Source organism: Artemia sp. Qi Xiang Cuo, chromosome 3, assembly GCF_049724085.1.
Source record: "Artemia sp. Qi Xiang Cuo chromosome 3, ASM4972408v1, whole genome shotgun sequence".
Classification (NCBI taxonomy): Eukaryota; Metazoa; Arthropoda; class Branchiopoda; order Anostraca; family Artemiidae; genus Artemia; species Artemia sp. Qi Xiang Cuo.
The window spans coordinates 42,142,946-42,158,113 of NC_142796.1; the positions used below are offsets into that span (position 1 = coordinate 42,142,946).

General features: G+C 35.8%; 1 protein-coding gene across 1 annotated transcript in view; it reads left to right on the forward strand.

The window, feature by feature from the left end:
* LOC148954110 (large ribosomal subunit protein bL19m-like) overlaps positions 1-15,168 on the forward strand; it is a 52,644-nt gene that overhangs the window by 17,957 nt on the left and 19,519 nt on the right. The window lies entirely within an intron of this gene.

The following is a 15,168-nucleotide window of genomic DNA, read 5'->3' on the forward strand; positions in this document are numbered from 1 at the left end:
CCGACTACTGGGTGTCTTACCCTAATAGGCTAGCCTAGGCCTAATCATTTCTATCAGAAATGAATTTCAGCCCCCCCCCCCTCTCTATATATGCCAATTCAGGGTATATGTTTTTACATTAGAGGGGGTGGGGGTAAAGTTTAAGCTTACCTCCCATTTACATCAGAAACAAAATTAGCCCCCACCCCCCCCCCCTAGTGCAGAAATATAAACCCTGAATTAGCATATTTAGGGGGGGGGGCTGAAAATCTTGTCCGATATAAATTATTATTATATTTTTAATCAGCATAAAAAAAAGGCATCAAGTGGTATATTCACTTTATGCATAAGTCAATACTAGGCTATGATTTGGTAGAAATTTACTATTAATATAAGGATATATGTATGCAGGTATCTCAGAAAATCTGCCTAGTACTGAAAGGTAACAGCTGTGTACATTGTCTTCTTTGAGCTAAACATTAATACCAAAAGGACCTAGGCTACCAGTGGATTCTCCATTAAATGCTAGGCTATCTTCTTACATAATGGGCTATATTTGTTGATGTTCAGTTAATTATGCTTGTAAAATGATGAACACAGGCTAGGGTAAAATACCCAGTAGGTCTAGTCACTTTTAAAGTTAAATTAGGCCTACTGCAAAGTCCCTTTTGTGCCAACTTGAATTAGGTTGTTTCACCATTAAGGTTGTTGGTAAGTTTTTGACAGTTCATATTATTGACTTAGGAATAAAGTGAACATACCACTTGATGCCTTTTTTATGCTCTTTACAAATATAATACTAGCTTCTATCACAAATCCATATTTACCCACCCCCCCCCCCCTAATGTGCAAATAAATACCCTGAATTGTAACCACACAAAGAAGTTATCAATACTAGTTAAGTTATTGAAAAGTGGTTAAAACACAGTCTAACTAGTTTAGAAATAAGTTTTTCATGAGTAACATATTCCAAAAATACTTATTTATAACAGTTCATATCTCATTTATTAGGCAACTCAAATATAAAACATTATCCTACTGTTTCAATTTTTTTGAATGCCATTGACAAAAATAGCACTGAATTTTGCAATTTGAAACTTGTCATCATCAATTCATAGAATTTTCCAATTCAGGGTATATATTTGCACATTAAGTGGGTGAGGGTGGGTAATTTTGAATTTCCAATAGAAGTGATTATTATATCTGTAAAGACCACAAAAAAAAGGAATTGAGTGGTATGTTCACTTTATTTGTAAGTCAATAATATGAACTGCCAAAAATTTACCATGCTGTCTAGTTAAAGGTGCAGAGTGGCAAATTTCAAGAATGAGACATGCTAAAACAAAAAAGGTGCAGTTTTAGATTTCTGATTTGGTAATATTTGGTTTTTCATATAATTTAGCTAGGAAGTGAATACATCACTTGATGCTCTTTCCAAGTATAATAATTGTTCCAGGGGAATATTCCAAACTTGTTTATAGTTTTTAGACAATGGTGTAAAGTTATTTTTTCTCAAAGACTACACTGCCTTTTCTATGACAAAACAAATAAGAGTTCCAAATAGAGACACATCCTTTCATTAGACAAAATAATCACTTCAAGGTCAAAGCAAGTTATTGGTCCATTGACTTAAAAAGTTCTCTTAACTGTTCTTGAATTCTGTAATACTGTATTGAATATTCTTTTTATTAAAAATGTTCACTTTTATTCAACACAGTATTACAAAATTCAAGAACAGTTAGTTAACTTTTTAAGTCGATGGACAGGTAACTTGCTTTGACCCTGAAGGGATTATTTTGTTTAGTATAAATATAGTTTGTTTTAATTTTGACATGTACGTTAATAACTCTGCTGATGACGGTGACCAACTGTGTCATCAAAATATCTAGAGTCTTTGTATATATTTTTGTTTCACTGCCTAATATAAGGACCTGTCCCTATTTGGAACTCTTTTTGTTTGGTATAAAGTTAAACTCACAGTTCAATTATTGAATCTATTACTTTGAAGTAATATATTCAAACAGCATTGATTCATTGAAAATGTATACAATCTAATTAAAAAAGGACTAAAGTTGACAAAGGTAAAATTTTAATATAGATCTAATGACCTTATTTAAGGGTGCATTTTCTGTGCAATATACTTTGTGGTAACATAACTATAGCATACAGAAAAACTGAGCAAAACATAACCAATTGCTGTCCTTCCTCAAAAATGATAGAAAAGAAGCTAAATTATTCAATGCATCAATTGACAGAATTATAAAAATATTTTTTTAATTATCAGAACTACAAAAAAAATCATGAACTGAATAAAAAAAGGGAAACATATCTTTGTTGATACAGTTACAATCCCCAGAGACTAAAGCCAGCTTGAGTTCTTCCTCTTCTGAATCATTGTTTACTTCATCTTCTTTGTTTCCTTTAATTAAGTAACATTAAAGTCCTACTGTCCTACTGTCCGGGATCATTGCTTTTCCTGAAGCAAAAAAAAATTCAATGATTTAAAGAACATGAAAATTGAAACTTGGAATGTTACAACATTAAAAAATGAACATCGTATTAACATTTTGACTTTCAAATTCAGACAATTCGAGCTTGACATGTTAGTAGTTTCAGAAGCTCATATCCCTGGGGTAGGAAGCCTGAAAATAGGTGATATACAATTTGTTTACTCAGGCAGGAAGGATGGGGTGCATAGACAGGGAGTAGGGCTCATGATGAATAAGAAGCTGCTAAGTCTTGTTTAGGCTGGGAAGGTATTAATAATAGAATACTAATTGCTCATTTTATGACTAGAAAGCTCAGGGTATCAGTTATAGTAGTATACACCCCTGTAGAACCGACTGATGGAGATACTAGTGACTCAGATGAATTTTACTTACAGTTACAGGAGCAAATAGACAAGGTCCCAGGTAGAAATATGATGTTATTGCTGGGAGATTTTAACGCCCAGGTCAGTAGAAATAAGGATAGATGGTATCCCAGCTTAGGTAAATTTGGTTTAGGAAAAGAAATCAATAATGAATACAGACTTTTGCCATTTTGTAGGTATAACAATCTAGTTATAACCAAAAAAGTGTTTGGTCATAAAATCGCCGATAAGCTAACATGACATTTATGTAACGACTGGACAGAATCACTTACTTATTAATTTATTTTAAACTAAGGGCTGGACCGATAAATAAGGAATATTAGGATCCACAGAAGAATCGCTATAGAGGTTAAGAGTTAAGATAAGAATTTAGTAGTGTCTAGGGTTATTTCAGAGCTGAAATTTCGGAAGAGTAACTACCTCCCGGGAAGTTATAACGCTGGTAGACTCCAGGATGAGAATTTGAGATAAACGTTCCAGAAACAGTTGAATACTAAACTGCATACTTTAAAATTTGACAATGTGGAAGATGGAGGGATTAATTTTAGGAAAATAATTTGTGAAGTTGCTGAAGGTGTCTTAGGGAAGAAAGCGAAAACTGCAGCTAAGAATATTAGTGAAAAAGCTTTAAGTTTAATAGAAAGGAGAAAGGACTTGTACAAGAATTATCTGAGTGATAGATCACATGAAAACAAAAGAAATGTAAAGAAAGTGGAGAAAGCATTGAAATATGAACTAAGGAGGTGTGAAGTGGAGGCCATGGATAAAATTGCCGAGGATTTAGAAGATGCAGCTAGACGGCATAATAGTAAAATATTGTACTGGCACGTTAACAAATTGAGAGGTAGTAGTCAATCCGGACTTGTCCCAGTTAAAGATAGGAATGGGGTGGCAATTAGCGATAAGGCAAAAGCTAAAGCGAGATGGGCCGAACATTTTGAGAATTTGCTTAACCGAGATAGAGTTGCAGGAAAAAATATAGAGGAAAATGAAAAAGTTTGTGATACCTTGGATGTGAAGGAAGATTTGTTTTGTGAGGAGGAATTAGAAACAGTACTAAAAGGATTAAAGAATAATAAGGCTCCAGGTGCTGATAGGGCAGTAAATGAGTTTCTTAAATATGGTGGCTCTGAGGTTAGAAATAAGTTATTGAAGATTATGAATATGATTTTTGAAAAAGGGGAAGTACCCAACGATTTTAGGAAAACCTTAATTAAGCCACTTTATAAGAAAGGTGATAAAACTGAGTTTGGTAATTATCGAGGCATTAGTCTGGTCTCTGTAGGTAGCAAATTGCTTAGTAATATTATACTTTTTAGACTGAGAGATGCCGTAGACAAAGTTTTAAGAGAAGAGCAGTGCGGTTTTAGAAAAGTTAGAGGATGTGTTGACCAAATTGTCACTCTTAGGCTAATAATTGAGAAGTGCATGAGTTTTCAAACACCTTTGGTCCTCAGTTTTATAGATTATGAGCAAGAGTTCGATTCTGTTGATAGAGGAGCTTTAATAAAGGTTTTATCCTTGTATGGTATACCAGACAAATACATTAAAGTGATTAGTGCTATGTACAAGGATAACACTGCTATGGTTAAGGTAGGTAATGAGGTTACCAGCTGGTTTTATATTAAATCTGGAGTTAAGCAGGGTTTTATTCTATCCCACTTTATTTGGATCATTTTGATTGGCTTGGTCTTAAAGAACATAAGAATGATAGTGGGAAATCACTGAATCAAATGGAGCGGAAAAACTCACTTGGACTTAGGTTATAGTGAGTATTTAAGGATCCTAGAGAAAAGTGTGAGCAGAATGAATTAAGTTTTATAGGTTTTTTGAGTTCATGGTGCTAGAATAGGTTTGAAAATTAATGTTAAGAAGACTAAGTCACTAAAGCTAGGAATAAGTGAAGATGAAAAGGTGATGTTGGGTAATGAAAAGATTGACCAGACGGGCAGTTTCACTTACCTTGGTTGTATTATTAGTAAAGATGGTGTGAGCAGTGAAGACGTTCAAAATAGAATAGCCAAAGCTCAGGGTGTTTTTTTACAGTTAAAAAAAGTCTGGAAGAATTGGAAGATAAGTCTGCAAACCAAGATTAGAATCTTAGAAGCTACAGTGATGACAGTGGTCAAATATGGCTCTGAAGCATGGACGCTCCGAAAAGCGGATGAAGATTTGCTAGATGTTTTCCAGAGAAATTGCTTAAGGATTGTTCTGGGTACCCGGCTGACTGACCGTATTTCAAACAATAGGCTATACGACAAATGTGGTTCAATACCGCTTTGTAGGTCTATAATGAAAGAAAGGTTGAGGTGGCTTGGGAATGTTGTGCGGATGAAGGATGACAGATTGCCGAACATTGTTCTTTTCGGCCATCCATCTATGGCTAAACGGAAAGCAGGTTGTCCCCGTTTGGGGTTGGAGGATGTCATAAGGAAAGGTTTAAAGGAAATGGGAACTTCGTGGGTGGGTGTAAAGGGAGGCTTTGAATAGATTGGGGTGGAGGAGGAGCGTGCGTAGCTGTATTGGCCTCAGGCGGCTTGGTGCTGCAATGAGTTGTTAGTAGTAGTAGTAGTAGTAGTAAAGTCCTACTGTTTCAGATAATCCTGGTCTGTAGTGTAGTTCCTATGCAATTTTGTGTCAGACAAATAACTCCTATCCTTAAAACGAGAAAAAAAAACACTTCATTGTGCAGTTCTTGTTGTCCTATTACTTTCTTGTGCATTGTGCTTTAGCTCTTCAAGTCATTTTTGATAAGAAACATTGAAGATAAATGTTCTGCTCCTCCTTGCCATTTTGGGCACCAGCAAGGCTTAGCTAGAGAGCATGCTTTCTTTTGACTTGTTAATTTGCAAAAAGATATTGAAAACCAAAGTGATTTCTTAACTTTAGGTACTCCTGATGTCACAAGAGCTTTTGACTTGTGTACATTTGTTCAGGTTTTGCTTGAGTCTCATATGAAAGGTGCTGATGCTGAGATATGGTAAATTTTGTATGGGATATATATAGAAAAATCTGAAAATTAAAATTAAATATGGTGATCTGCTATTTTGGATCCTGAAAGGCATATGCCAAGGAGCTTTGACTTCTCCAGTTTTGTTCAATAATTGTGTTACTAGTGCTCAGGATTAATTGAACTGTATATTTATCTTCAAAAGAGTTGATCTCTTGCTAGTTACATTTGTAAGTGACTTACTGAACTTTCCAAAGATGGTGACTTTCAAGCTTCTCCAAGAAGAGTATGACCACATTGGTCTGAACTTCAACACATATAAAAGAGTTGTTCTGCCATTCAACTGTAAAGTAGACAGAAGTTCAATAAGTCTATCTTGCTCTGAAGTTGCTTTTGCTTTCAGCCTTACTTACCTGGGTATGCCTATTTGAGCAAATCTGAAATAAACTGCAAACATGGTACTGAAAAATTATGCTTGTAAGATTTGGCATGCTTGTGCATCCCTGGCTCAAACGTTTTGTATCTGAGTAGAGCTCATTGTTCTAAGTTATAAAATAGCCTAATAAATCCTCTCCTTCTTGCTATTGCTGATGTTTGGTCTTTTTTTAACTAATTGCATCATGTGGGATAGGTCAGTGGTGTGACTCTGTAAGCTTAGCCAGAGTCAACCCAGCTGTAAATGGGTACCTGGAGAAATCTGGGGAAGGTAAAGAGGAAGGGTGCGCGAAAGCACAGGATGGTTGGCCCCAACCTCCCATTGCACTTCCTGGCTTAAGGGCCAAGAAACAGAGATCAGCACTGCCAGTAGGGACTGTAAAGTCCAATGCTGTATTATTCACCTTTTACCTTTGATTGCATCTTTAACATTAATTACAAATAGACCCCTTGAAAATTTGCCCCTCTAATGAGGCTAGCTTTAGCCCTAAGCTATACATAATTTGATGATTATGTTCTTTTTGGTAATTGTACACATTCATTTACCTATTGAAGAAAGCAATATGGCCTAGTAACAAAATAAATTTTGTAGTCTAAGGCCATAGCTTGGACACAATTGTCATGGCAATGATGATTATTTTTATACACAGTTTTAGGTCTAAATAGGGAATTGATTGGTACTTGTTAGGCTATTTTAATGCTTAGTTTAGAAGCAGCCATGCTCAAGACTGTTGCTAAAACAGAATGTAAACTCTAGATGAGGGCCTTATGTCTATCTTAGAAAGTAGCTGTGTCAGGTGAATGAAATTATTAAGGACACATTCAAAGTCTCAATAATTCCCTGGGAAGATATTTTGAGAGTGCTTATTTCTACCTCTTCTCCCTCTAAAGGGTAGTGACCTTTAGTGACACGTCATATTCTTTGTGTTATAAAAGCAAAACCTCAAGAAACAGATCTACACCTCAAATGTAGCACAAGGAAAGTGTTTTAAGCCTCATAAGGAACACAACTTAAATATGGCTTAAAATCCTGCTCAAATAATAGGAATGGCTTTTCCAAAACTAAGGTCAATAAAATAGGGACTGAAAACCTAATTGTAGCCTAAAATGTTTTTGTCAAGATTTAGACTGGTGGAGCTACTCTTTTGCTATTATGCTGTTTAGTTTGGGAGAGGACATCCACAAGAACATTATCTAGGATGGTTGCTTCTGTGATAATTGTGCCCCAGCCACCTTCCCCTAATTGGGCCAGTTATAGTCTTAAGTTTCATACAAACCTTTGCTGATTTTTTGTTTATATCAAGTTTGCATTATTTTGCTTTATGAACTGACTACTCACAAGATATAAGCAAAGGTACACCAACAAAACAGCTGTTTTGTGTGTAACCCAGGTATTACAGAGATAGGGGATGGATAATTTTCATAGTTGAGACTGTTGCATCTGGAAATAAAGGGAGTCAAATCATATTACTCTTTTTTGTTACTGATTAAAAAAAAAGAATTCCATAAAATAATCTTGGACTGCTTGGTCAATGGGCTGAGGCTTAGCTTCTTGAATTCAATGGCGCCAAATACCATATCATTCACTTTGGCAAAATGAATCCTTGTTTTTCTTATTTTTTTTAAGCCACCCACTCTCCCCTGTAAATAATGAGCAAGATCTTGGTGTCACTATTGACAATCAACTAAAATTCAGCACTCATGCTGAGAGGTCTGCTGCTGGTGCTAGTTCAATTATAGGACTGAATAAGTGTACTCTTTCCACTTGTTCCCCTAAAGTCATCATTCTTGTATATAAGGGACTTGTGGATCCTAAGCTTGAAGTTGGAATGTCTCTAGCCTACCCTTATTTAAAAGAAAAACATAAAAAGTCTTGAAGATGTGTAGAGACATGCCACCAAAGTGATATTTGTCATGCAGGAGCTTTGCTACTCTGCAAGACTATCAAAGCTGAATCTGCCTACACCTGTTTACAGAAGAAATAGAGGGGATGCCACTTTAGCCCATAAGTTAATGAGGGCTAAAGGTCTCCCAGTATTATTCCTTACTGTTGGTCCCAATTCAAGAACTAGAGGTCATCACCTGAAACTTGTCAAGCAGTCTACCATATCCAGTTTCAGCACTCGTTTCTTTTCCTCACAAACTGTCAACAGTTGGAACAAACTATTTGAAGGAACAGTTACTGCTGAATCTGTTGAGGTTTTCAAACAAATGCTGGATGGTGAGTGGTCCTCCAGAGAATGTAAATTCAATTGGGATGCTACTGATCATCCAACTGCACCTGGTCACTAAAGAACTTTGAAAACAACTCAAGTCATCATTCTGGAGCTCTACAAGGAGAAATCCTTAGATTGCTTCTAGCAAGAACAAGGGAATATGCAGTTAAAGAATAAGTGGCAATGAGAATTATCAGCAATTGTGAGAAATCAAGTATCAGAATGTGTAAAAAATGGAGTGAAAAACAAAGAATTATGCTGTTAGATGACAAAAACTTTCAAAGTTTTATGTATTCCCTGGAGAGTCATCCATTTTCCCGAGTACCTGAACAAAGCTGACTCATTTTGAGGTTGCTAATTACAACAAGAATCAATATATACAAGCCTACCACCTGCTGAGTGCTGAGGCCAGGCTTTGAAATAGGCTACATAGTTCTTTTTTCTCAACTGGTATATTGACATATCTGGCCACTAAAACGATCTAAAAAGATGAAGGTTTCAAACTCCCTTCTGAAAAAATTTAGGTTGTATATTATACTAGAAGAAAGATTGCAGGTGTGCGTTTATTTCTTTATTTTTTTTTTCCAAGGGTAATCATATTGAACCAATGGTCCTAGGAGATTGGGGAAAGTCTCATGCAAATGGGAATTGGAAGTTCTATTGTTCTTCTTAAGGAACAAAAAAGAATGGAGGGCAACCACCCTTCTTTTTCCCAAGATTTTACAATCAAAATTTTTAAATGGCCATTTTGTTTGGCATGGGTAAGAGAAGTTTTTCAAGGGAAAGTAAAATAATAAAGTTGTAACAAAGTCAAATGATTTTTTCATTTTAAAATAATTAAAAGTCACTATTAGCACATAAAAGAAATCCAAAACAAGCAGAAACTACCCCAAAGAGTAGAAGAACTAATGCCCCCTGTGGTTTCTATGGATCTAAACATAAATCTCAACAACTTTAAGGTTCATTTTAGTTTGTTTTTAATTGACATAGTCATTTTCATTGGTCGAGAAAAGAATATTTTAAACCTTTTTGGTTTTTCTCCATAAAAATCAAGATTTTGGCTTACTTTTTATGTTTTGGACAAAATTTTGCAACAAGATTTAATAATAGTTGTATCATAATGCTTTGGATGAATGTGTATCAGGTATAATATCCAAATAAATGCGTTGAAAACCTACAAAACCTTTGGAGTTACATAGGTCTGAAGGAATTCTGACCCCCATTGTGTTACAATCTTGAGTATGAAAGATCTTAAGCCGAACTGGCCAGCCATGACAAAAAACCAACAAAGAGAAAAATCTCTAAAAACAAAAAAACAAACGAGACTGTGGCCAGTGGAGAGAAAAGAAAACAACAAAAACAAAACAACGCGGATATTTCGCCTGTATACAAACAAGGCGTCTTCAGCACGAAAGACACACAAAAAAAACAATATAAAACTAAAAACCAATAAAACTACCACCAAAAAAAAAAAAATGTACAATCGGCGCAAACTGATCCACGTAGGGAAAAGATGCAATATAGAGTTACTTCAGTGAGGACACCAGAGTAACTGAGGAAAAATAAAAAAACTTTAAATTACTTTAATTATTCAGATGCGAAATAATCCTTTCGTTAGCTATTACTGAAGCAAATCGTTTTGGTCTAGCAGGTAAAATATTCCCCTGGTGATTATTTAAAATGTTTACTCCCTTATTGACAATTGATTCACTCTTTAGAAGTTTATCATAAATTGGGTCAATATTTAAATTAACCGTGTCCCTATTTATGGAAAGGTTAGCAAACATAGAGGAATATTAATCAATAATCTCCTTCAACATGCCCTGAAAGTTTCAACTTAATTTAGTCCAGTAAAAGTAAGGTTTGACTGGGGCAAAATCGGAACAGAAGGTATTTTTTAGACCAAAGTCCACTAATATCGCCTGCCGAGAAAACCTTCTGGGGCTGCTTAAAGAGGGTGGAAGGAGGCAAAAAAATAGGTTTTTCCATTTTTGACATTTAGGAAGCTTTTTTTACACTAAAATATTTAGAAAAAATCGCTGAACAACATATCCGAAATCTGCTAAAATCGCCCATCGAAAAAATCTTCAACGGCTGCTTAAACGGGTGGAAGAGACAAAAAAAATGGTTTTTTCCTTTTTGACAATTAGGAAGCTTTTTTTACACTAAAATATTCAGAAAAAATCGCTGAACAACACATCCAAAATCTGCTAAAAATCGCCCATCGGAAAAAATCTTCTATGGCTGCTTAAAGGGGGTGGAAGAGAAAAAAAAATCGGTTTTTTGTTTTTTGACAATTAGGAAGGGTTTTTTTACACTAAAATGTTCAGGAAAAATTGCTGAACAACATATCCAAAATCGCCCGCCAGGAAAACCTTCTGGGTCTGCTTAAAGGAGGGTGAAAGGGGTGATTTTTTTTCAAATTTTTTATTTTTGTATGTTTGGGGATTCAATTCTGGTATAAATCAACTTGCTGAAACCAAAATGATGTTACTTTTATTGTAACACGTCTGTAGCATAGATTAAACTATAAATAAGATTTTAGTAACTCCATCGCAAAAGTAAAGGAAATAGCTTTTCTTACTAAGTGTTAGAAAGATCAGATCAATGGAAGCCTGAAATACTTCAAACAGCTACACAGGAAAATCTCGAACTGCAATTTAAAGGAGCAGAGAAGTACCCCACTCTTTGTTGCTTTGCTAATCGTTGGAAACCTGGCTATCCAACGAGAATCAACTGTGTGAAGACCAGACTGAAGAAAAAGGGAAACTTTAGGCATAGACACACAGAAACTTGAAAAATCATTCTTATTATTGGCTTCTTTTACAGTTGGAAAACAAAAACATTAACACGTCTATATATAAATCACAGTTTTGGTAATCATCATTTTTAGATCACATAATATTGAGAATCATTAGTTCATCAATGAGCACTGCAAAAGAGCATAACCACTGTTATTGCAAAACACTAAAATTCTTCTGCCTCTAGAGATGTAGGCTCAGAGTTATTACAGCTTTTTCCCATGCACTCTCTGCAAGCAAGTGTGCAGGGCATGCCATTCTTATGGCAAGTGCATTTGGCCGTATTGCAACCTGATTTGCATTTGCAGTGGATAATTTGAAGAAGACTTTGGGAAGCTGGTTTCTTCCCTGTCATTACTGGGATGTAACTATCAGCAGAGAGTCGCCATCCCCAGTTCTCCTGTTTCATCGCAGCAGCCTTGTTTTTCCATTCCATTGCCTGCAAATACACGCCAAAAGAATAAAACTTTGCAGCTGAGGGTGTGGGAGGCATCCAATGAGGGCAGACAAATGCGGAAGAGGAAGCGAGCTTGGCCAAGAACAGACATTGTCTCAAGGACACGAAAGTTTCTTCAGGCTTTCCTTTATAAGTTCTCAAAAGAGCTTGTTCACCAGCTACAATGAGCTCGTCTTTTGTAGCCTTCGAGTCCATAAAGACCTTAGCGACCTCACGGAAAGACGGATCGGACCGGTACAATGACAGTCCAACAGATTTACCAATTCCTTGTAATCTTGAAGTGGTGTCACAGCCTAGGAATGCTTGCAGAAATAGAATTGCACCACACATGTCCTTTAGTTTTTCTTTGATGGAGCAAATATTCCATAGCTTATGTCTGTTTGAAGCTTTCGTCCCGGATCTGAAATACAGGCCTTTCTGGGTGGCACTGACATGAAAGGATAAGGAGGTCAGTGTTGTTGCCGATGAGGGACGTCAACTGAGTTCTTGCACTATGAATGGCTGTAGTTACAATCAGGACATCTGCATCAGCAGAGGCATGTTGTACCAAACAACCTTCTGAGGACAATTTTTCTCCTATTGCAAGAATTATCTGCTGCTTGTTTGTGCAGTTTTGCAAGAACTCTTCCTTCTTTCTTGTTAAATTTGTTGTACCAAAGAATTCTACCACTGGGCACTGTTTACCCCTGGAACGTTTGAGGTGAGCCATACCTTTCGTTGAAGGACCATTGTCATATCCATTAAAAACTACTGAGGCTTTTCAAATCTAGTGGTGACATACTTGACATAACTTTCGTAAATGAAGTCAAATGTAGAGTTGGGTTGCCAATTCAATTTCTGGAGCAGCCAGCTGCTATCAACGACATAGTGGCACGAGTCTAAGCGCTCATCCAAATAGTCCCCTGACGCCTTTCGGATTGCGTTTGACAGAGATGGTTTGTCAGCAGGACACATAACTTCATAGGATCCAAAAAGGGATGGGGGATACGTACAAAGCTCATACAACAAAAGGTATCGAAGATTGAATTCTTCCCGGCAAGTTTTTTGGAGACTAGTTTGTTTTTGACATATTTTCGTTACTTAGAAGAAAGTTGTTTAGTAGGCAAACATAACCAAGAAATAATTACAACATGGTCACTATTGCCAGCAGGTGTGGTTATTACATTCTCAATAAGAAGGTTTGGATTGCTGGGAATAATCAGATCCAGAGTGTTGAAAACTTGACCTAGTAATATTGACCTAGTAGTATTATGCATATAGCACCTTGTTTTTTGTTGTTTTTTTTTCAACGTCCTCAACACACCCTAAAAGTATCAAATTAATACTCTAAGCTATTCCTGAGATTTTGCTGATGGATTGTTTTCACAGTCTGCATATGCATATATTGTGTTTTCATTTATTTCAAAATCCTCCTTGATATTTTCTGAAATTTTAACCTTAATAGACTTTGCCTTGTTTGTAGTGGTAGCAGTAGAAGTAGTAGTAGTAGTGTTAACAGTAGTAGTATAGCAGTAGTATGCACAGTGGTTGTGTTCAACATGCAAAAAAGTTTCAACTTAATTATCTAAGCTATGTTCCTAAGATGTTGCAGATACACCCTTTTGACAACCTTCATGTACATAATGTATTTTAATTAGGTCAACACTCCCTGAAAGTTTCGCTTTACTGCCCTTAGTATATACCTATAGCAGCATTAGTAGTAGTAAGAGTTGTAGTATACACATACTGGGATTTTGCTGACATGCCCTTTTGACAACCTGCATGCACATAACATGTTTTGATTCAGTTCAACATTTCTTGAGATTTTCCCCCTCACATCCTTTGCCTTAGCATTAGTGAAGCAGCAGCAGTGGTAGTATGTACATAGTGCCTTTTGGCTAGTTCAACTCCCCTTTTATTTTTTATTTATTCCTCTCAGCTGTTTTTTTGCTTACTGTATTTGGTTGCAATAAAAAAAAAAAAAGGTTTGAAAGTCCTTACTCTTCATTTTCTCTATGTTATATCTTAAAGAATAAATAGACGCCACCAGCTGTTCTAGGTTACCAAGCATAACAAATCCTGATACTTATCAGGGATGTAATCATGCAGAGGCGGTTTTGGGGAGGGGACAGAGGATGCACTTGCACCAGGCATGGAAATTTTAGGGGCACAAAATTTCAAATAAGTAATTTAGCAGTTATTATCATTTTATATTTTTTGAAATTCTATTTTTATTAAAATAAAGTAGAGGGTGCAGTTAATAAATGAAAACAATTCATAAATTATCAATTAATTAAGAATAGAATAAAGAATAATTTACAATAATAATTAAGATAATTAATAGTAAATAAATAATTTAATAATTCAAATAATTAATTGAAAATAAATTTGTTAATAAGTGAAAATTTTGTTAAAATTTAGCGTGAGGATTTCTGGGAGACAGGTGAGGGGGTGCTAATCAATATTTTACCCCAGCGGAAGAGATGCCAGAACCGTCCCTAAAATCATGACATCTGCAGTGCAAAGGCTTGCCAAAGGATTATTTACCTTAGTAGGCTGAAGCATGCGTAATGTAAGCTTGACGGTTGCTTCTCAGTAAATTAGTATTCCATCAATCATTTACTTGCTTTAAGAGGGTTTTAGCTTGTTACTATGGCTTTCCATTACACAGACACACACAAGCACTAGTTGTAATGGAAGGATATGAGATAATTATTTCAAAATTGAGGTATTAGAAATGCAGGAAATGAGTCTTTCTTATCCACAATTCTTCCATCAATAAAATCACAAAATAGAAGCTTCTTGAGAAATCACACTTGCAGTTGAAATACGTTTTTGAACCTCTTAGGAAGTTATGGATTTTCTAGGTTAGCCTTAGGTCCAGGTTACTGCTTTTTCCCACCTTCCTTGATCTGCAAACTGTTGATGATTTCTCCTGGAATTCAGAACTAACTTGTTACAATTGAATTGGCACCTTGTCATATTTGAGTAAGATTTACTAACTTCAACAGACTATTAGATATTTTGAAGTGCAGCAGCCTCTCAAACCAGCTAAAAGTTTATTTGAGCAAGAATCTGATTGTGTCAATTTTTTTATATGAGTTTGAGACTCGAACCCTGAACAAAGAAAATAATGCAACGTCCTCAGGTTCTAGCTTAGGTGCATCTAATATATCACAAACATAGTCTGCAGGGAGGATGGATAGTGCTCATAAGTAAGTATACGTTGCATAATTAAAAGCCTTATTGATAGGAAAAGCTATCAATTGCACTATACCAGTTGAATATTTAGAAAGAGATATACCTATTACCAGAACCCAGGGATATGTTTTCGATCTCATACCTTCATCCACTAATTATTGTTTTTACAGAGTCAACTTTTTTGTGGCAGAAAACAGCATATACTTAAAACAGGGGTGAGGCTAAAAAACGAGATTTACTCTTAAACAGGCAGTATGATACATTAAATCTTAGAAGAA